General features: G+C 49.7%; 1 protein-coding gene across 1 annotated transcript in view; it reads left to right on the top strand.

Moving 5' to 3' along the window:
• ARID3C (AT-rich interaction domain 3C) overlaps positions 1 to 21007 on the top strand; it is an 815039-nt gene that overhangs the window by 594255 nt on the left and 199777 nt on the right. The window lies entirely within an intron of this gene.

Here is a 21007-nt window from a genome sequence, read left to right on the forward strand (position 1 = left end):
TGGATTTCTGGGTATGGCAAGCTGTCTTCACTTAATTTAGCGCTGTGCAATTGTTAAGCAAAACCTTTACCTAATGCTTAACGTGTCAGAAAAGCAAATTATACATTATTTTTAAACTAAAGCCCTGAGATATCAGGACTTCCTTGGATCACAAAATGTGGTCATGTGGGGCATCCTATGTTAGACCCCAGTATTGCAAGCACATCTCTCTTCTGCCTTCTCCGTCCCTTTTGTAGTACCTGGTTTTCAGCCTTTACTGTCATCCTCTTAACTGTTGTCTAATTGCTAGTTGTGTCACTCAGGTGGATCTTCACTTGGCTGGTCTATAATATTGTAGGAACAAGGAAGGAGGCACTTTCTCCACTTCTTGCAAATATATGGGTAAGATTAGTGTGTTCACAATGTGATGCTGTACAGGGCCCAGTTTTGATCCTGCCAGGATATCAAGTGTGACGGCAAAGTTGCATTAACATTGACCACGCTCTACTAACTGTGAGGAAGGCATGGTGTCAGCAGTTAGACAGACACACGTGATGTAAGTTTCAAAAACCTTTATTAATATCTTCGGAAAGGGTTGGAGATTTCCTGCCTGGCCCTATAGCTAAGATGGGAGTAGTCTCGACCATCAACTAAATGAAAACAGTCCTAGTTGGCCCTTTCAAAACAACAAGGGACCTATACTAAAGAAACCTAACCCTGCCCTCTATCTCAATATACAAATGTGAAAAGGGATGTTTGTAAAGGAAAATAGTGTTTTAAAATTAAATGTCAGAATGGCTTCTATGAAATGGATAATTCTCCCTTCCCCACATTCAAAGCACAGGGTCTCGGTATTTGTAGTAAGAATAGGTGAGTGACACAGTTCTTTCAGGGTGCTTCTTTGACTTGCAGGTATGTTTTAGGAGCGTGTCTGACAAGCCTTTCAACAGCTTACAGTTCAATTAGATCCCTCGGGTTTCTCTCACACAAGTTCAGGTCTCCTCCTTCTTTCACAATCAGATTTCCTTTGCCTCAGTCGGGCTCGAAGTCTGCCCTTTTTTAAAATATAAGTATTACAGTTTACAATGAAGGCTTCCCTCTGTCAGGCTCGATCCTCCTCTTTCTTGGGGTTCCCTTCCCCAAGTTTTTACACAAATCAGGTATACAGTTCAATTACAGGATTCCCTCTGCCGGGTTCAAACCTGTCCTTTTTCTTGGGGTTCCTTTCCGCACGCTTTTACACAAAACTCACCACCAGAAGCCCCTCAGTCAGGCTCAAGTCTATTCACCATCAAACTTCCCTCAATCAGGCTCGCGTTTGTTCAGTTAAACACATCAGTCGAAGACATTCGAAACTGCAGAGGATTTTGCCTGACCTCTTCATGACCACTTCGACCAACCCAGTTTCACTCTAAGCTTCCCTCTGCCGGGCTCGAGCCTGTCTTGTGAAATGCCTTTCGGTTATTATAGTTTCACTTTCTGGCAACCTTCTGTTTGGCTTTGATTTTCTCACAAGCAAACAAAAGTTCAGAAACACTTAACATGTTTTTCTGGATCACGGTTCACTTTCTTGCAACCTCCCGCTTTGATTTACTTTCATCGTGTTCAGTTAAATTTCATAAACACTTCTCTTCACCGGGAGATACTTTTCATGATTCACAGATACTTTCTACATTTCTCTTCGTTTTTGCAGGACCACTCTGCTAACTTGTATTGCTTCAAAACAATCATCTCTTTCTCTTCTTGCTTTTACTCCAAATATGATATGGCAGTTATAACGTACCTGTACACAAGTGGTTCAGATGCGTAACCTTGCTTATCACACACGCCTTTCACAAACCGGGCTCTCGCTACATTCGAGAACTCACAGGCTGAGTTCGGCTTTAGCTTTAGCGTCATTTTCCTCTTGTCTTTCCAAGGTTGGGCCTCCACCCCTGGCACTTCAGTTCCTCCCCAACACTCCTGTTGTCACGGGAGGAAAGCTGGAAACTTTCAAGCTCATCAAAGGAATATTCCCTTCAGCTCTTCGGCAACACGAATCTCTTGCTTGGCTTCCTCTTGCACTCTCTTGCAGTGAAACAGCCCCTTGGCCTTCCGTTCCTCGTAGCCTGGTTCCCCACAGCCCTGGCTGAGCAGCTCCTTCTAGAACCTTGCCTTGCTCAAAATGTGTCTGCGTGCTCTACCTTCCATCGTCAGCGTGATGGTTAAGGAATGGCAGGTGTATGTGATTAAGACTGAGTGCCTGGCCTCATTAGTGGGACAGGGCTATTGTAAAGTGCTAGAGTCTTTCTAGCCTCAGTCCTTATCTTCCTCATCTCATTGTTTCTTCTAGCATAGAAGGGATAAGGATCATGGGAGTTGTTGTGACCCAGAAAGTAGGTAGGGATAGAAGTTAGATAAGAGCTGGAAAAGGGGGTATAACATGTCTTGCCATCGGGTGCCTCTCCCCCACTCGCTGAGGACCCTCTAGCCAGGTGATCCTCCCTCGCTTGTCTGCCCCCAGGATTGCGATCCAAAAGCGAAGACTCTTCCCTGGGCACCTGAGTACGGGATCCCCAGTGACTGGGTTGTGAAACACCCTCTAGTTTTTCTCTTAACATATAGATCCATGAATATTTTTACCCTGAACACAGACTTCATCTGGGTCCTGTCGTCCTTCTTGAAAGAGCAGCTCCTTATACTGCTTCAGTATTCACTATAGTAAAGTCTGAATTTAAAAGGCCTCGCAACAACAGAAGAGGGATGCATGATGACTAAAGTTGCCACTGTCCATATTTCCAAGCCATTAAACAGGAAAAGTTTGCCAGAATTCAGGGCATTTTGGAGAATTATGATCAACCAAAATTGATTGCTTGCTAGAAAACCATTAACCAGGCAAGAGTGCTCAATGGGCTAAGCACTCACTGGGGAAGGAATTGGTACTGAACAAGATTGAGCTGTACATCGGTAAAAATTGTCATGCCGGAGCGCCGATCCGTGCAGACCCGAGATTCAAACATTCCCAAGTTGAGGAAGTTATCTGCCCTTGACTGCCACCAGTCTCCTGACACGGAGTCTCGAGGCGAGTGACGATGTTCATTGACTTCACAGACTGCATCTGAAAGTTGTCCTTTGCTCACCAGTACAGCACAAAATCAAACGGCGAAACAGTGCAAAGCTGTATATATGTCTCATGCTTTGGACACATTTACTGCCTTAAATACTATTCTGACAGCTGAAATGAGCACCATACCCAGTGTGCATTTCTTGCTCAGCAGTAATCCACATTTGAATTAATATTACACACATGTTCATAAATTGGTGGCCATTCTTATGTTCCCAAAATGCACTTTTGTTTTTATGCAAAACAGTCAGCATCTCATATTCAAGGCACCCACATTATTTGACAGCTAGCTACGACCCTCAGTCCCGCCCCCACACCACTGATAATCCACCCACCACCTGATATCTCCCCCCTTCCCTGAATGCACAAAATGGGGGATGGAGGGGAGGGAAGTCCCCCAGTACATTTTGTCAATTTCCAGCACTGGTGCTCACTGAAGAGATGTTGTGTGCACAACCTGCAGATCAGAGATTTGAAGCGCAGTAGGACCAAATACTCCATTAATCTTCGCATGATAGATACAATGAGTGCCACTATGAAACCTCGATATGGCCAGCTGCAAGTGTGATACCAAAACCATATACACTATTTAAATTATGAGGTGTTGACTGGGAGCAAGGAACTTCATGGTGGACAATCTTTTGTGAAATGGACATTATGATCAATTATAGCTTAAAATATCTGCTGAAATGCAGTAAACCATACAAATGTCATGAGATGGCTCATAAAGAAATAACTCTGCCACCACCATGCACTTATCGTAATGTCTCACACAGTGCTTATTGATATGTAAAATTAGCCATTGAAAATCTTTACTGTCCAGTTGAGTAATGTTTTGTGCTGGTCCTCAAATTAAATTCAAAGTGTGCATAACCAGTGTGAGATGTTTTCTTTAGCTCTTTTTGTACTTGATGTACACTAGGCTCTGTTGAGCTATGCCCATTAAGGTGCCTTAGGGCACAGTCAGATTACAAGAAGACCTAGACTATAAAGCATAAAAGGCTGCATTACCAGTTCAGTGTTGCAGTAAAATGGCATTAATGGAAGAAGCACCCCTTTACCACCAATTTACCTCCAAAGTCAGAATGTGGCTTTGCTGGACTGCGGGATTTACCTCCAACCTATAACTAGAAGTAAATCCTACATACTCCTACGTCCCATCCCCTTTCCTCCATACTTATGGGGACATCTGTCCGTCCTGTGGGATGGGAGCGGAGCACTTTGTAAAAAGCATCCAAAAACTTTGCAAACATTTGTCCTTCCTCTCTTTCTTGCACTCGGGGCCCGGCACGCAGCCGCAACCCCGCCCACCTCGGCTGCGCCCTGCACATCGCCATCAGTCCGTTTCTTCCCTCGTTTGGGACTGGACGCACTTGCATCCGCGGAAGATTTTCTTCCCTTTTTCCTCTCTGGCTCTCGCTAGCGGTCGTGTACTAGTCTGTCTATATCGGTCAAACTAGACTTTCCAGATTGTTCATCGTGTCACCGACGCTTCGCTAGGGCGGACCCCCATCCTCTTTGTCTCAAGTGTTTGGATCCGGACCACTGTTGGGACTCCTGTTTTTACTATGATTCCCTTTTGGTCTGGGCACTTCAACGTCGGTTGGAGCGCTGGGAGGAGGTGTTTCGACACGCTCCTCCCTTGCATTTTCAAGCTTTTATCGTCGAAAAGAAGAAACGCCTGGTAAGTTCTTTACTTTTTAGAGCACCCCGGCTGGGTGATACCTTTCCGGGCTCTTCCCGAGCCGGGAGAAGCGTTAGTCGCTCTGTCACCGGGGATTGCCCTGAGGTGCCTTCTGGGCCTAAAAATGGTACCAGAGTTTTCCCCGAGGGTCTCCGAAAGGAGCCTGTGGATACCGGAGTACGCTCGGAGGCCCCTCCTGTGGGGGGGCTTGCAGACCCAGTTCTACTGAGTCGTGGAGCACCGGAGCTAGCACTGAGGCCTCTGTATCGGCTTCCCTCAAAAATAAAACCGGGGTGCGCCCCGAGGTTTTGGTTGGGCTTGGTGTTACCGAAGGGATGTTCGAGGCCCGCCCTTGTAAGGCTGTTACCGGACCTGGGTCCAAGGTCCCTCGTACAGAGGCTAAGGTTACGAACATTTCTGAGAGGCCTGGCAAGGCCTTACCGGTGAACGTTGTTTCTCACCGTTCCCGCTCTTGTGGCAACGCCAGAACTGTTGATGGGGCAAAGAAGGAAAGTTCTTCCTCTACCGGCAGCGCCGAAGGTCCTTCCAGAGAAGGCTAATTTGGCTAATGGTATGTCGCAGAAACATTCCAGGCCTCATAGCACCAGCTCTGCCGAGGTTCCTTTCGTAAAGGCTAAAGGTAAGACCCCTGATCCATCGACGGGGACCCCTTCCTCACTTTCTCATGTGGCGCAATTCCCCTCAGGTGATGGTAAAATGGCGACCGTTCCTGCCATGACCACGGCGGCCATTTTGAGCGCTTTCCCTACAACTACGCCATCGTCCTCAGGTGTAGGGCTTTGTTCTGTGGGTGACCATAAAATTCCCTGTGCGCATCCCTTTCGGCCAGTTTATGATTGGAACGCTCGGATGCCCCTTCCGCACAATGTTTCATCGCCTGCGGGGTCAGCACCTTTGATTTATGAGGACACTTCGGGGGATGGACCTGTGTGGCAACCCTCCCCGTTGCGTCCCTGGAATTATCCTCCTCATGAGAGGCCTCCTCCGGTAGCTCCAAAACAGTCCCCGGAGGACGCCTTTTTCGGCAAATTTCAGACGCTCATGCGTACCGACCCCATGAGGGAATATTTCAAAGGGCTTTTTAGGGAGCTATGTCTTCCCGCGCCTCAAGCTCCGCCCATTTCTTTGGTGGACCCGCCGGTGCCTCCCTTGCCTACGGTGCCTTCCCCGACTCTTCCACCTTTGCCCCCATTGTCCCCCGTGGACAAGGCAGCGCCCGACACGTTTCAGCAGGATCCTGACCTATCGGCTGACGCTCAGGGCGATCAGGACAACGAGGATCTGCCCTGCTCTATTAGAGCTTTCCATGACCGGGTACTGAACATGATGAGCTTCTTGGATGTTTCCGGTGCCCGAGACACCCGCTCCGCAGGAGGGCGTGCTTTCTGGGGCGTTCACCCTGTCTCCTTTGGAGCGTACCGGCCTGTTCTTGCAGAATGACATTCTGGCCGAGGTCCGTAGGGTTTGGGAAAAGCCACACTCTGGACTTTTCGTCAATAAGAAAATTGACGCGCGATACAGGCTGCATTCTTCGGAAGAGGTGGCCCTGTCATCTTGTCCGCCCCCCTCCACCACGGTGGTGGCTGCGGCTACCTTAAAGTCCAGGCCTGCAGCATCCTCTTCCACGACGGCTACTCAGGTTCTGGGAAAGGAGGACAAGCTTCTTGAGTCCCTTGGGAGGAAGTTTTTTGCTATCTCGACCTTGCAGCTCTTGCAGACCAAAGCCGATCTAGTGTTAGCGGGGGCTAATATGCGGATGTGGAAAGGTCTGTCGGAGTTTGAGGAGTTTATTCCGGTCGAAAAGCTGGAGGTTTTTAAGGCGGGCTTATCCAATGCCAGGGTCTTGGCCCAGGATCTCCTGTAGGCTGCGGCTCACCACGTAAACACCTCGGCTCAGGGCCTTATGCTGGAGGTTGATACCACACAACAGGCGTGGCTACATGCCACCAAGTTTTTGAAGGAGGTGCAGGACAAGGTGTTGGACCTTCCGTTTGACGGTAAGGAGCTGTTTCATTCTACAACGTATGTAGAGCTGACCAAGATGACAGATAGCACGCAGACAGCTAGGACCTTGTCAGTCCTGGTTAAAACCCCCTTTAAAACCCTGAGATCCCTGTCGCAAAGTCGGCCCTCCTCAGGTTTCAGGGGCTTCCTTCACCAGAAATCTCATAGAGTCGATACCCCTTCGGGGAATAACCGCTGGAGACAACAGCGGACTCATTTATTCTCCCGCTCCTCAGCCTCCTCTTCTGGTTCAGGCAGCAACACCACTGAAAAATCTACAAAATGAGGGTTCTCCGCGCTCACACGAGACCCCGGTGGGAGGACGCATTGCGTCTCATTGGGAGGCGTGGCAGACCATCACCGAAGACAGATGGGTCTTGTCAGTCGCTCGGGTGGGATTCCGCTTACCTCTACCCCCTACCCCACCCTTCAACCCTCCTTTCCAGCTGTCGGGATCACCCTCCCTGAATGCCGAGGTGCAGAAGCTTCTGGACCTCAGAGCGGTGGAACCCGTTCCCCTTGGGGAACGAGGGGAGGGCTTCTACTCCCGGCTGTTTACGGTGCCCAAACCCAACCAGGCTGGCCTGCGCACCATCCTAGACCTTTCCCAGTTCAATCTTTTCCTACCCCAAGAGAAATTCAAGATGATCACGCCCAGCCAGATAGGGTCTTCTTTGCAGAGGGGCGATTGGCTCAGCGTGGTGGATCTTCAGGATGCGTACATGCATATTCTGATTTGGAATCCACACAGGAGAAATCTCAGTTTCTCTTTGGGAGAGGACCACTTCCAGTTTCGAGTGCTTCCTTTTGGCCTCAGCACGGCTCCGCGTGTCTTCACAACAATGATGGCGGTGATCGCGGCCTATCTTCGTCTGTAGGGTATCCATGTGTATCCGTATTTAGACGACTGGTTCTTACGCAGTCCTTGCCTGTTGAAAGCCGCGTGCAATCTTCAGTCTCTCCTTCAGTCTTGTTCCATCTTGGGCTGTCGGTGAACTAACGGAAATCTTCCATGACGGTCTCGGAGGACTTGATTTTCCTGGGTTTTGGCTGGAACATGATAGACTGCAGAGTGTACCTGACCGGGGACAGAATAGCGGATCTGTTAGCCACGTGTCAGATGTTTGCGCAGTTGGAGAGCATGTCGGCCTGGTGGTCCCAGAGGCTTCTGGGCCTCATGGCCTCGTGCGTGTTGGCTCTTCCTCTTGCTCGTCTCAAGATGAGGCGAACTCAGATGGATCTTCGGAGTTCTTGGCGTCAGGCTGTGGATCCGGACTCCAAGTTGATAATGATTCCGGCTTCCATGAGAGTGGACCTGGAGTGGTGGTCATCTCTCAGCAACCTGTTGGTGGGTGCAGGGTTTCAGGACCTAGACCCTACCGTGACGGTCACGACGGACTCCTCCCTTCTGGGGTGGGGTGCGACGTTGGATCTTCTTCAGGTCTCGGATCTTTGGTCACCTCAGGACAAGCTCTTCCGATCATTGCCAACAAGGTGGTCCGTATACGCACGGACAATGTGGTGTCGATGTATTACATCAACAAGCAAAGGGGAACCAAGTCTCCCCCTCTCGTGGACCTGTCCATCCAGATTTGGGAGTGGGCTGTTCTTCATGGTGTTTGGCTGCTTGCAGTGCATATCCCGGGCCAGGTGAATGTCACAGCGGATGCCCTCAGCCGGCGGACAATGGTCAGCTACGAGTGGGAATTGAAGGCGGAGGTCCTCTCGTGGATTTTCCTGCGTTGGGGTAAACCGGAAGTGGTCCTCTTCGCTACGGCGGCAAACAAGAAGCTTCCTCAGTATGCCTCCAGAGGGGGCTGGGAGCCTCCTCTATGGGGGATGCTCTCGAGATTCCATGGCACAACATGAGGGCTTACGCTTTCCCGCCTCTGCCTCTGGTTCACCAAGCAATTTGCAAATTGAAGAGCTTGGCGAACTGTTCTCTCCTGCTCATAGCCACGTGGTGGCCGGCCAGGTTTTGGTTCTCAGAACTTCAACACCTGTCAGTGTATCCACCGATCAGGTTACCAGTGACCCCCGATCGTCTTCACCAAGGGGAGCAGCAGCTGTGGCACCCCTCCCCACAATCGCTCATCTTGGCGGCATGGTGCCTGAGTTCAAGTCTTTAGAACATTAACTTGTCTGCGGATAACATGTGCATTATCCAGGCAGCCAGGAAACCCTCGACTAGGTCCCAGTACAGAAGCAAATGGTTCAGGTTCTGTCATTGGTGTTTAAGCAAGCAGTTGGACCCAAGGGGGGGCTACAATTGACACAGTACTGTCCTTTGTATCCTTCTTAGCAGAGTCGGGTGTCCACGTTCTGTCATGCAGATCTTACCTTTCGGCGGTTTACGCTTACCTTTCTACGAACCAATGCTCTTACTCTCTGTGTAACCCAGTGGTTAAGAGGCATTTTGCAGGCTTGACATGCCTCTTTCCTCCAATTCGTAGTCCGCACCCATCGTGGGATCTGAATGTGGTCCTGACGGCGTTTTGCCATAAGCCTTTCGAACCGATGGCCACGGTGGACCTCAAGTACCTATCCTGGAAAGTGTCCTTTTTCATCGCCGTTACGTCAGCAAGGCGGGTGAGTGAGCTCCAGCCCTTGTTGGTGGACCATCCCTTCTTAGTCTTTCACAAGGATAAGGTGGTCCTATGGACAAATCCTGCTTTCCTGCCGAAAGTGGTATCTGAGTTCCATCTGAATCAGTCGATCTCCCTGCCGGTCTTTTTTCCGAACCCTGTCTCAGAGGCAGAAAGGGTTCTGCATTGTCTCGACGTCAGAAGGGCTATTAAGTTCTATCTGGACAGAACCTCCGAGCTTAGCACTTCTTCTCAACTGTTTGTGACCTTTGGTAACCCACAAGGTAAGCAGGCATCTAAGGCGACTATTTCTCGGTGGATCGCCGCCTGCATTACGGAGTCTTTCACTGTCCAAAGGCTGAAGCCTCCTAAAGGCATTCATTAACACCTGTTGCGGGGCAAGGCAGCCGCGGTTGCCTTTCTGAAATATGTCCCCTGGGAGACCATTGCTAGGGCAGCTACTTGGGCCTCCCCATCTGCTTTTTGTTAGCACTATTGTCTAGACATGAGCTCAAGAGCTGATGCTCAGTTTGGTCAGGCTGTGCTGAAGAACCTTCTTCAATAAGGGGTATTTCCATCCACCCATAGTTCCTGTCAGGAGTGCTTGAGAATCTCCCATAAGTATGGAGGAAAGGGAATGGGACTTAGGAGTATAACCAGGTTACTCACTGTAGTGACAGCCTTACTCCTAGTCCAAAGTCCCCTTTCCTCCATACGCCCACCCGCCGTCCCCTCTAATAACGTTCCTTTGTTATTGCTAATAGGTCTTAAACCTGGCGATAGAAAAGGACTGATGGGCGATGCGTGGGGCGGAGCCGAGGTGGGTGGGGTTGTGGCGACGTGCCGGGCCTCGCGCGCAAGAAAGAGAGGAAGGACACATTTTTGCAAAGTTTTTGGATGCTTTTTACAAAGTGCTCCGGTCCCGTCCCACAGGATGGAGAGATGTCCCCATACGTATGGAGGAAAGGGGACTATGGACTAGGAGTAAGGTGGTAACTACGGTGACTAACCTGGTTATTTTACCACTAAAAACAGGTGGATTTACCACTTGTGGTACATGGATACCTGCATTTCATCTTGTGACAAATCAATTTACGGGGAACCAGTGATCCAGGGATTAATATCAGTTTGTAAACAATCAATCAGCCCCACACCTCTATTACACTGGATGGGATCCAAACAGATTATGAAACACAAGTCAATTATAAACCTCCTTGTCCAATTTTGGTAACATGGACTGAACGGCAGGCTTATCTCCGCAAGGTTGTGGATCATTTGTTAATTGCAGCACAGCGAACATACAATTATTACCAAGTGATAAAAGGGACTGTCCAGGCTATGACTGTCCTCAACTATCTTCTTTATTATTATCAAAACACGCAGTTCCAGCACACTAGAAAATACAACCCACCCTGTAAAGTAATGCAGAGTACAAACACTTTCAAAGATGGAAAAGCGATGCACCCTGGATACTGAGAGGAGGGTAGTCGGTATAGTAATTAATCACAAAAGGGAGCCATTGGTTGTAAAAAGCCTCTAGGGGCATTCATTTAACAACCATGGGAACAGAACTCCAATGTACCTTGTGCTGTATGAGATCCTGGTGCTCAACAGAGTCGAGTCGGTTTCAGGGTGCTTTACAGCTGCTGCGGTAGAGTTCAAGATGGGAGGCAGCGGCAAGTATCAGGCGGCAGGAAGTTCGGCGAGCGAAGTTGGGCAGACGGCTAGCCGCAGGCTGGCCTACACAGCGGCTCAGGGTCAGGAATGGTTGCCTCTGTGCTGGTCGGTGGTTATGAAGCACTGGTCAAGGCACCGCGGATGACTTTAGCAACTGCAGCATAACAACATTCAGAGTTGTAGTCAGTTGCAGCTTGAGAGGCACGACTGGGTCGAAAATATCCTTTAAGGCGGAAGCCGGTCTATTCTTGTTGACTCACTCTTCCTAGCTTCTTCACTGGCATTGTGTCATCCTTTCAGGCGGATGGCCCAAAGCTGAGTAGAGTGTTGCAGGCAGCTGCCTTGTCCTTAGTTTGGTTCACAGACCCTCTGGCACTTTGCACCTCGGAAGCTTGCTGCAGAGCCTAGCAGGGCATGCTGTGTGCTGTCTGGGTACCAGTTCTAGAGCTGCTGGAGGGTCTTTTGGATTCCATATCTCCCTCTGTTCCCTGGGAGATGTTTAGTGGAGGGATCTTGCTTCCCTCTTGGAAGTCCTCACCTTCCTTCACTGGCGGGAAATGTATCAGCCAGGGTCCAATGCTGAGTTCTTCTTGTTTCTCCATGCAAAGTCTTCAGATCTGGCAAAAGAGGGTCTTGGCCCTCTTTTAAAGTCAGATGGACCACAGGGATGGGTGTAGGCTAACCCTACCTGAATGAACCAATCCTGGGTCCCCACCAACAATCTCCTGTATGCGTTGGTCATAACCAGAGTGCTTTGCAACAGAAAAGGTAAAAAGGGGTGAAAACACGTAGTGCTAAGTCCCATCCATCTTCCTGTCTGTTGTGGATCAAAGGGTCTCTCTGGTTAATGGAACTCTCTGTGGTTCCTGATTAAAGCGGCAGATCTCCATTGAAGCTGCAGCAAGATCAGATTTTCTGGATCCCCCAAACCACATGCTCGTACCTGCTGAATGGGGTTCCCCTGTGGGGATGACTACTGTAATAAACGCAGTCCCAGACATGACATTTCACTATCATTCAATACTACGGGCGGGAGCTGGTTTCGGGTTGACACAGTGCATATGAAAGGGGTGTTGGGGTTTCCTGTCTCCTTTCTTAACCTCTGCAGCCAGGCCCCATGTGGGCCTGTTTGAATTAACCTCTGATTCGTATGTGCATGCTCCCACCAGGTGCAAGGCTCAACAAAAGGGCTGGCCAGATCCATGGAGCCTTTGTTAGTTAATTAGGCTGGCCATGGCAGGGGGGAAGGTTTGGCCCTACCCCTTCTGAGATGACATGGTGTACTCCTTGCTGTCATGGGGGGACTGCACCTGTAGGCTGTGTCCAACCTGAGTACACAGGTCTATGCATATGTTGTGCGGTGAGTATAGGAAAATGTGTGCAGATTATCCCATATTGTGTTGACTGGCCTGATAATCTGCTTTTGTCACTTTCAGCCTGAAAATGTGCTTTTCAGGACAACGCAGACATATGTTACTACAGCCCTCGTGGTTTTTCCTTGGGTACAACCAGCATGAAATTTAGTTGACTTTTTAACCATTTACATAATAAAACTTTTACAAACAAATTCACGATTTGCCCCCATAATTTCCAAACCCTTGACAGAGGTAAGTCCCCTCAATGCCCCCTAAATAGGTTGGGCATTCTCACTGCACTCGCTCACTTGGGCCAATTTGAGGAACAAATATATGTCCTTCCACAAAAATTCACCAGGCACCGATATACGACAGTCATGATGAATAGAATTGTGATCACGAGCCTGCCTCACGTCTAGACGGAATATTGAATGTTAGCAAGTGCCACACACCGATGGAATAATGAATGATAGCAAGCATCACACCTAGACATAACTGCAACGACAGCAATGCCAACTAACCAATCGACTAACAATTTCATCCCTCTGCATACATCTCTCAAACGCTAACCAAACACAATCACAAGCCTAAAACGCAGCAATCCGCACAAACTTCACTACAATGCAAAAACAAACAAACCACACATAGACTTGCACAAAAGCAGACAATGGCTACCGACCGTAAAACACCCCAAGCCCAGCCAACGGACCCACCGGGCTGAGGCTGCCAACAGCACATCACTGCTCTCTTGCACTTTTCCAGCTTTTTCCCACTAACTCAATCATCCCTCCCTCTTTCAGAGCCGCCAGAGCTCCAGGGGATCACTCCGGTGGTGATAGTGCACGGTACAAATATCCTTTAACATTAACATTAACATGATTGCTAAAGATTCTTTCCAGCTTTCAAGAATACTGCCTTCACTTGTATCACTTTCTCCAGCATTGGATCTTTCATGGATTCACATGCTTAGAATATTCCCCGTCGTCAGACTGGGAACCCTCGGTACACATATATAGCCTTTTCCAAAGGAAAACCTTCGACGCTTTTGTGTCCTATCTACGTCCTTCTAGGACCCGCCTACGCATGCTCCGCAGGCCGTGCTAGTATAAGAGGCCCACCCCCGCGGCTCCCCTTCAGATTTCAACCGTCTCCAAAGTAGTGGGATCTCCTCGTGTTGTCCTACTGTTTTGTACTAGGTTGCGTTATTGGATTTCGAGTAGTATAATGTCCTCTGTGTCAGGAAAAGCGCTGTTCCGTCCATGCGCGACGTGCCGCTTAAAAAAGGTTTACGAGGGGGACGGACATATGGACTGCATATATTGCCTCCACCCTCACCATTCGGCGGATATCTGCGACATATGCAAGGGGTTTTCTCAAAAAACCCTCAAAGACCGGAACCGACGCCTGGTGGCATGGCTGAATGATGGAGCGGGGGCATACCCCCCCTCGGAGGTGGGCTCCACACAGTCGGCGAAAACATCACGCCGCGCGGCCTCGTCGGAACCACCGGCGAAGAAATCTAAACCGTCGGAAAAAGAGTCGTCTGGAAGTCACTCCACTAGAGACTCCTCGGCAAAGAAATCATCCTCATCAAAAAAGCATGAGAAGGAAAGGAAATCCTCCTCTGGCGATCATCACAGATCGACCACGAGTCGAGAGTCGAGTAGAAGCGGACACAGTGTGGAGAAGGCGGGACCGCCAAAACCACCTGCGAAGTCTACGTCGTCGACGGCGGTCCAGTCATCGGCCGCCTCCCTGCCACTTGCACAGGGGGCATCCACCGTCCCGTCGACAATGGCGTCGACGAGGGCCTCGTCGACGGGGGTCCTACAGGAGGCCTGAAGTCTTTGACCCGACCCCCCCGGAGGCTTTGCTACAAGAACAAGCTATGTTGCTGTCCTCGGAGGACGAGAACGAGAGAGTTGCTGGCCCAGCAGACCTAGGGCTACGAGCGGCTGACAAGTCGTCGACGAGGGCATCCGTTACACCGGTTTCTGCCCCTCCTCAATCCTCAATCGGTTTTGTCGTTGGATATTCTGTCCTTGTTGCGGTCGTTGGACCAGCGACTACCCCAGGCAAGCCTGCCACAGTCACCCGTCGACGAGCCGGGCCCGTCCCGTCAACCGACGCACCCACGCACGCCAATCTCAACACTGGCACAGGAGGAAGGTGAACTGCCAGATTCGGAGTCTGACAGGGGAGCCATGTCGGATATCTCATTCTCCCCCTCCAGGGATCCTACCTGGGAGTCAGAGGCGGAGTTGGAAAACCCCAGAAGCCCAGCTCACCCGTCCCCTCCCGACGACATTGCACGGCACGTTCATTGGGTGCCCTTCAGTGTGGCAGAAGTTACAAGTCTTTTCGTCCCTTTAGAGGGGCTTCAGGTAATTCAAGATTCTCTTCTGGAGACAGATCCTTTGCCAGATCGGCTTACCCCTCCCAGGGATACCGACGTGCCTCACAATCGGCTAACCGTCGACGAAACTTCCAGTCTTCCAGAAAACGACCATCATACCCATCGTCGTCGAGAGACAAGAAAATAAATATCAGCAGTGACATACCATGAACCGTTCTGGGGGGAAGAGTTTCAGCATATGTCGATGAATGGGAAAGGATAACGACGGACCAATGGGTGTTAGACACTATAAGAAACGGACACTCTCTGCAATTCAAACACAACCCTCCGCAAATCCCACCTGCGTTCACCGCTCAGTCCCATATGATGGTACTGCAACAAGAGGTTACACTCATGTTAGCGAAGGGCGTGATAGAATTAGTTCCAACATCACAGAGAGGTCAAGGAGTCTACTCAAGATATTTCGTCGTAAAAAAGCTGAATGGCAAATGGCGTCCCATTCTAGACTTACGCGATCTCAACAAGTCCTTAAAGAGCCTGAAATTCAAGATGCTCACTCTGCAGGAAGTGATCCGCACAGTTCAAAAGGGAGATTTCCTGGCGTCCCTGGATTTACAGGACGCGTATTTCCATATTCCAATGTGTCGGAAACACAGGAAATTCCTACGTTTTGTAATAGGACGAACTCACTACCAATTCACGGTTCTTCCTTTCGGGCTCAAGACCTCCCCCAGAACTTTCACAAAATGCCTGGCTCCAGTGGCTGCCTGGCTAAGGAAGCAAAGCCACCATGTATACCCATACCTCGACGACTGGCTGGTAAGGGGATCCTCCCCAGCGTCGACCAACACAAGTCTGCAAGCCACCATGCAGCTTCTACAACGGCTAGGATTCGCCATAAACTTCGGGAAATCCTCTCTGCGGCCATCTAGAACGCTGGTATTCTTGGGGGCACAGTTCGAGACTCAGTTAGGGCTGGTGAAACCTTCTCTCGACAGGACCTCAAGACTCATTCAACAAGCGGCCCGGCTACGGCGAAACACCAGGATCTCAGTGAGAAAGTATGTTTCGGTCCTAGGGGCCATGGCATCCTGCATCCATCTGGTGAGAAACTGTCGACTATTCATGAGGCCAGTCCAAGAATTCCTCGCGGACCGCTGGACACAGGCTCAGGGATCGTGGTCGGACAGGATATCCATCGACGATGACAAGCTACGTCGGACCCTTCAGTGGTGGCAGAGTTCCCACAATCTGAACAACGGTGTGCCCCTACAGGAGCCGGAGTTTGAGAGCACCATAGTTACGGATGCGTCCCTAACCGGATGGGGAGCGCACATGGGTGCTCTCCAAACGCAAGGGCGCTGGTCTCCAAAGGAGTCACTCCTACACATAAACGTACTGGAACTCAGAGCGGTACGATGGGCTTTGAAGGCGTTCCTACCACACATCAAGAGTTTGCGAGTGCGAATACTGACCGACAATACAACAGCCATGGTTTATCTGAGGAAACAAGGAGGGACACGATCAAGGACTCTTTCCATAGAAGCCCAGAAAACATGGCATTGGGCATCGAAGCACGAAATTTCCCTCGTGGCTCATCACCTTCCAGGATTGAGGAACGGCCAAGCCGACTCTCTCAGCAGAAGCATGGCCCAGATACACGAGTGGGAAATGGACACGGGTCACTTGAGGAAAGTGTTCGAGAAATGGGGTCACCCCCCTCTGGACGCCTTCGCGACCAAAGACAACAAGAAATGCAAGCAATTTGCAAGCAGATGGCCCCAAGAGGGTTCGGTGGGGGAGGCGTTCTCCTTCCCATGGACGGACATGTTCCTCTATGCTTTTCCCCCGTTTCCCCTCATACGGAAAACAATACAGTGGATACGCAGATACAATTGCCGGGTGATTCTAGTGACACCATACTGGCCGAGGCAACCGTGGTTCTCAGACCTCCTCCACCTATCGCTGGAACATCCCATAGCGTTTCCGAAGGTCCCGTACCTTCTATCCCGGGACAGAGGCACGGTGTGGCATCACGACCCGGACAGTCTCAACCTTACGTCCTGGCTCCTGACTTCTCGGAGTTCGGCGCTTTAGACATTTCAGAGGATTGCCAAAAAATTCTACAGGCGGCTAGAGCCCCTTCTACTAACAAATCTTTGTCCTATAAGTGGCGGAGATTCTGTGAATGGTGTAGAAGACAACAGGGCCTACAACCATTGTTGGTGACGCCGGAACAAGTTCTACCTTAACTGCTCCTCTTGGCAGAAAAGGGATTGTCCCCCTCATCGATAAAGGTACACCTGGCAGCGATCTCGAGGTTCACAAGGAAGAGGCAGTCGTCCCCTCTATTCAGTGACAGACTGGTAAAACACTTCATGCGGGGTTTATTTCGAGCTTTTCCCCCGGTGAAACGTTTTCCCCCCGACGTGGAGCCTCAACACAGTGTTGGCAGGCTTGATGAAACCGCCTTTCGAGCCTATGGCCACGTCCGACATAAAATTCATTTCGTGGAAGTTGGCATTCTTGATAGCTATCACATCAGCCAGGCGTATCTCGGAACTACAAGCGCTGGTCGTGGACCCGCCCTACCTAAGATTCTTTAAGGACAAGGTAGTCCTGGCAACTAACCCTATGTTCGTCCCGAAGGTTCCGACGGTATATCACAAACACTCATCCGTGGTTCTGCCTACTTTCTTCGCCACTCCATCATCGGCAGCAGAAAAAACTCTTCATACCCTGGACGTTAAGAGGGCTCTGAAATTCTACCTACATCGTACACAAGACATCAGGGCTACTCGGCAACTGTTTGTCGCATATGGTCCGTCGACGAGAAGAAAAGCAATCTCTAAACAGGGATTGGCTAGATGGGTCTCGTCGACGATTGCTTTTTGTCACTCTAAGGCCGGAAGGCCACTGCAAGGACATCCTAGAGCTCATTCTACAAGGTCGATGTCCTCCTCAACAGCGTTATGGGCGGGAATTCCGCTGACGGACATATGCCAAGCTGCGGCATGGTCAGTGCCCCACATGTTTACCCGCCACTACTGCCTTGCCAGGCAGCATGCAGACGAGGTGCAGATGGGAAGAGCAGTCCTGCGCCATCTGTTTCAGTAAGGTAAGCTCCTCCCTGTGGAGATTCTGTTGTCTACCCTCTTAAGGGCGATATACTTTATGTGGGCAACGTTATATGACTTAACTTATCCCATTGTGTAGTAGGGTGAGGATATATATATATATATATAGTTACATTACATTCTCACCGCCGTCTCAAGTGTTACTGCTATACAATCTATTCTAAGCATGTGAATCCATGAAAGATCCAATACTGGAGAAGGGAATAGTTTCTTACCTGTAACTCCATTTCTCCAGCATTGGTATCTTTCATGGATTCACATGCGCCCGCCAACCTCCCCGTATGTAATGTATGTGATAAATTTAACCCTTCCTACTTTGGAAGGGCCGAAATCTGAAGGGGAGCCGCGGGGGCGGGCCTCTTATACTAGCACGGCCTGCGGAGCATGCGTAGGCGGGTCCTAGAAGGACGTAGATAGGACACAAAAGCGTCGAAAGTTTTCCTTTGGAAAAGGCTATATATGTGTACCGAGGGGTCCCAGTCTGACAACGGGGAATATTCTAAGCATGTGAATCCATGAAAGATACCAATGCTGGAGAAATGGAGTTACAGGTAAGAAACTATTCCCTTCCACATTAGGGCATAGAAGCAGTGTCCCCTTCCTGATTTTGACAAACTCAGCAGTGGGCGACGCAGGTGGCAGGGTCAGTGAGGAACACTGCACATATTCATTTGAAAGGCAATAGCGCGCATTTATTACATGTCTGACATCGCCACAATTCGACAAAAACCATACATGAATTACATCAACCAATTGTTAAGTCATTGTGACGTCATAAACAACATCATCCTTACATCATCATTACGTACTCTAGCGTGGGGGGAGTGACCAAGTCCAACACACCCCACGCCCTGGGATGGGCCAGAGGGAAATATGTGACCCCCCTAAACCATTGACCAGACCTGTCCACCCGATGCACTGACTGGTGAGGACCTTTCTAAGAACACCTGGCCTGCCACCTCACTGTTCCGAAACTAGGACCCTACCATAAATCAGCACTCACATCACCCTTCCAGTGACCCAAAAGGTTGAGCCCCCTAGTCAATTCAATTCAATATGCTCCAACCTACCGCAACACTCTCTCCACCTGCTGATTTAAAGGGTGGGCGGGTAAACGAAACATGCTGCCACAAGCAGCACACAGGCCCCAGTCGGCGAGAAAGAGAGGAAGAGCACATTGCGCCCCTTTTCTTTATACCCACCCGGGAACACTGCCAATCTACTTTCGGCACCGGGCGGTGGCGCCTGCACATGACGTCGCCCTTCCACCAGTCACTGAGGTGGTGCCTCCCCCTACGGGTGTCCCTTCCCTTTTGGCCCGACTCCCAACCCGCTGTCCAGGCAAGGTTTGCCTGGGCGATTTGTTCTGTGCAAACAGTACAATTAGGAATGCACTGAAGGACTGATCTTGCTGAATTTCTTTCCACCTCCAGGCTTTGTTACTATTTCCCACTCCATACGAACACCAGTAAACACCTTGCTACCGGTGGGGTCCTGAAGCCTGCACCTCTGAACAAACAGCTAATGGGCACACTCTCAGATACTCCAGCATGCCTTTACCTGCTTATAGGAAATTTTGGATATATTGATTCGTTTTCGAAGAAGGTTTTCCCCTACACCCCACGAAAGAAAGTGCGTGTACGACCAGTGTGATTTTTGAAACCACACAGAGCCATCCTGTTCACTGAGTTTGTGTGTCACATCAATAGGGTTAATGGCTGTGTGATATTCTTTTGTAATGCATGTATGGTTTATGGATAAGGCAGTTCCTTCCTGAACCCAAGACACAGCTGGTGTGAATGGTTCACACCCTGTGCCCTAACAGACCCTTCCTAGCTCTGCGTAGTTTCGGCTCTATGCTGCACCCCCATTTCACATTCCTCCCACCATTATCCCCTTGGAAGAACAACCCCCGAAAATTGCATAAATGTTGCTTAGTTGTTCGACAATGTATGGTTCTTTTGAGAACTGGTGAACCCTAGGCCAAGGTAATGTGCACCCGGCTCTGTGGGACACTTCAAGAGTTAGTGAAGCCTTATTCTGGGACCTAGGATAAAGAGCACCCCTGCTTGTTCCTGCATTTGCCAGCTACTGAATGTGAGCAGCCCTTACATTCCCTGAGGTCATTTTGCAGAGCAAGAAATCTCTCTACTTGTTTCCAAGTGTGCCATCCATTTTTTTGCAATTGAGCAGGCTTAGACTAGCCTGCGAATTGTTACAGCGAGACCGTTATTTTTGTCAAAGGTCGGCCAGTTTTGGTGGGAAAATGGGTTTGTTTGAGGAGTCATTTTTCTGTGCAGCTAGTAGTTTGATACAGAAAAAATATTCTTTAACATGCACAATTTGCAAAACGTTTTATTATAAAACTCCCCTTGGGAACTACTCAAACAGTCACAAAAGGAACAAATTGTCATATAAAACGGTGGTACCGCTTTTTCATTGGTGTCCGGTCGAATTTTATGTCCCAGTCCGAACCTGAAATTGAGCAAAGCTTTCCAGTGAGCTTGGGCAGAGATGCGTACTTGTAAGGGCCGAATATTTTTGTATTGCGTATTCTCTTCCCTCAGCCCTTTCTTTCGCTATCAATATGTTTCTCTACACCTTCCTGCAGCACAACATACCTCTCCCCAACCCCCACCTCAGGCTGAGAGATGCTTCACCTTGTAGAATTAGTGACACATTACAAAATCCTCACTCCACATTTTATCTTTCCTGATACTCCTCTCATCAACCTCCCAGCGAATAACTGTCTGCAGAGTTTGAAGACTTGGAACTTTCTTAAGACCAGGTGAATCGTGGGGGCGGGGAGGCAGATCCTTGTTTGCCAGTGGTCCTTTGAGAGAGGTTTAAGGCCTGCCATGGACTGCTGTTGTTTCTGTGAGAAATGACCAGAGATTCTGGCCCCGGTCCAGTTCGCCTGCAGAACAACATTCTGTTTCCAACAGGCACCGCCCTGATGGACAAAAGTCCAGCAGACCACACTGCACACAGTGCATGAGGTGGTTAGAGTGAGGTTTGAGATGGCTCGCTGCCTACCAACCAACATACGGAGGGATGTCAAATGAGCACCTCTGGTTTTCACATCTCAGCAGCTTTCTTGTGTCAA

The sequence above is a fragment of the Ambystoma mexicanum genome, chromosome 6p (assembly GCF_040938575.1).
Source record: "Ambystoma mexicanum isolate Mex_15411 chromosome 6p, UKY_AmexF1_1, whole genome shotgun sequence".
Classification (NCBI taxonomy): domain Eukaryota; kingdom Metazoa; phylum Chordata; class Amphibia; order Caudata; family Ambystomatidae; genus Ambystoma; species Ambystoma mexicanum.